Source organism: Pan troglodytes, chromosome 1 (assembly GCF_028858775.2).
Source record: "Pan troglodytes isolate AG18354 chromosome 1, NHGRI_mPanTro3-v2.0_pri, whole genome shotgun sequence".
Classification (NCBI taxonomy): Eukaryota; Metazoa; Chordata; class Mammalia; order Primates; family Hominidae; genus Pan; species Pan troglodytes.
In genome coordinates this window covers 24,706,686-24,709,489 of record NC_072398.2, presented here as the reverse complement: position 1 = coordinate 24,709,489, position 2,804 = coordinate 24,706,686, and the positions used below count along the sequence as shown (strand labels likewise).

General features: G+C 42.1%; 1 pseudogene; it reads left to right on the top strand.

Moving 5' to 3' along the window:
• Positions 1-570: 570 nt before the first annotated feature.
• Positions 571-2,262, top strand: LOC736220 (aldo-keto reductase family 1 member B1-like; annotated as a pseudogene).
• Positions 2,263-2,804: the final 542 nt, after the last annotated feature.

Below are 2,804 nucleotides of genomic sequence, written 5' to 3'. Positions count from 1 at the left end.
GCTTTGTAGTTCCTTCCATCTTTTTTTGTAAATTTTATTTCCCTTTTTCATATGTTCTTTTAAAAAAAGCATTATATATTTATAGAGAAAGGGTCTCACAGTGTTGCCCAGGCTAGTCTTGAACTCCTGGGCTCAAGGATCCTCCCACCTCAGCCTCCCAAGGTGTTGGGATTACACATATGAGTCCATTTTTTATATGTTCTAATTAGAAAATATATAGTTTATTTTTGACATTTTAATAGTATATTTATATATAAAATGCATGTAGACTAGACTATATGCTACTTCAGTCTCTCTACCTATCCATAGTTGGGAAAATCAGGTGGGTCCCTGTGGCCATAATAAAAGGACCCACTGCTTCACATCAGGTACCTACTAGAAAATAAGCAACCTCCCACTTACCGGCTTTGCAAATCCAAATCTATTAAGTGGCTCCACTGTCACAGTAAGTATTTCATTGTTGATTAGAGCAGGCATTCTTAAAGACATAACTATTTTAATATTATTAAGTTGCTTAAAGAGTCACTGAGGTACATGGTTCTGGGTGGGGGTCTGGAGAGCGCAGCAGCCATGGCCAGCCACATTGTGCTCAACAATGGCACCAAGATGCCCATCCTGGGGCTAGGCACCTGGAATTCCCCTCCGGGCCAGGTAACTGAGGCTGTGAAGGTGGCCATGAACGTTGGGTACTGCCACATCGACTGTGCCCACGTGTACCAGAACGAGAATGAGGTGGGGGTGGCCATTCAGGAGAAGCTCAGGGAGGAGCAGGTGGTGAAGTGTGAGGAGCTCTTCATCGCCAGCAAGCTGTGGTGAGCGTACCATGAGAAGGGCCTGGTGAAAGGAGCCTGCCAGAAGATGCTCATTGACCTGAAGCTGGACTACCTGGACCTCTACCTTATTCGCTGGCCAACCAGCTTCAAGCCTGGGAAGGAATTTTTCCCATTGGATGATCCGGGTAATGGTAATGTGGTTCCCAGTAACACCAACATTCTGGACACATGGGCGGGCATGGAAGAGCTGGTGGATGAAGGGCTGGTGAAAGCTATTGGCATCTCCAACTTCAACCATCTCCAGGTTGAGAGGATCTTAAACAAACCTGACTTAAAGTATAAGTGGGCGGTTAATCAGATTGAGTGCCACCTGTACCTCACTCAGGAGAAGTTAATCCAGTACTGCCAGTCCAAAGGCATCATGGTGACTGCCTACAGCCCCTTCAGCTCCCCCAACAGGCCCTGGACCAAGCCTGAGGACCCTTCCCTCCTGGAAGATCCCAGGATCAAGGCAATCACAGCCAAACACGATAAAACTACAGCTCAGGTTCTGATCTGGTTCCCCATGCAGAGGAACTTGGTGGTGATCCCCAAGTCTGTGACACCAGAACGCATTGCTGAGAACTTTAAGGTCTTCAACTTTGAACTGAACAGCCAGGATATGACCACCTTATTCAGTTACAACAGAAACTGGAGGGTCTGTGCCTTGGTGAGCTGTGCCTCCCACAAGGATTACCCCTTCCAATGAAGAGTTTTGAAGCTGTGGATGCCTGCTTGTCCCCAAGTGACCTATACCGTGTTTTCTGTCTCATTTTTTTTTTCTTGCAAAGGTAGTATGGCCTGTGTCACTCAGCAGTGGGACAGCAACCTGTAGAGTGGCCAGCGAGGGTGTGTCTAGCTTGATGTTGGATCTGAAGAGCCCTGTCAATACAGTAGCTTTGCTTTGGCCTTCTTTTTGCCCAGCTGGGGAAAGTACAACCTGAATACCCTTTTCTGACCAAAGAGAAGCAAAATCTACCAGGTCAAAATAGTGCCACTAACAGTTGAGTTTTGACTGCTTGGAAATGTCATCCTTTCAGCGAGACTTCTCTTTACCTCAAATAAAAAGTGCTTTTTGTGGAAAAAAAAACTCACTGAAGAAAAATTACGAAGATCTATAAATGTGTAGCAAAGTAGAATAGCCTTTGTACTAATTTCAAATCATGTCTCTATCACTTACCAACTGGGCAACTTTGAGTAGTGTATATATCTTCACTGTTTTTCTCAGGTCATGTTTGGGTGCAACAATTAGATACTTACTCAAGCTAGTACATATAAAAGGGAACTTTATTAAAAAGATATGGATCTTACAGCATCCAAAGAGCAGATGAACAACTGCATCCATTCTTGGTAACATTTATGGGAAACTGAGACTTAGGTAAGTTAAGTCTCTTAACTACTAAACCTTATGGGAGAGGAAATCCATACATGTACTGAGCACTGCTTAGGAATGAATCAATTATGTGTTTTGTACTTACATGAATCTACTATTTTTCTAATGTATGTAAATGCTACTCTGAGTAGAGAAGTTCAAATATATTTTAAAGTGTGGCTTTTATCATGTTCTTTCTCAGCCAAGAGACAGTCAATATACATGGGAGTATCCATAAACTTTTTACTTTAAAAATAGTTCCTTTTAAAAAAAGTTATATGTGTACATAGTTTAAAGAGTCAAATAGTAAAAGTGAAGAGCTTGATGGGAGTCCCCCTTCCATTCCCAACTTTGCCTTCTATTTCCTGCCCTTCAGAAGTACTTATAACTTTTTGGAATTTACCTACATATCTCTAAACAACATGCTTGTCTTGCTCTTTCTTGACTTTTTTGGTAGTAGGAATAATCTACTTATTTCCCACTAAGGAAGAGAGGGATTCAGTTTTCTTTATACATTTCACTTTCACATGTGGTTAGTTAACATTCGGTGTTTGCATTCTTATGACCTATGTAAATGCTATTCACAACTGAGCCGTGTAGTATACTATGATTATTATTTC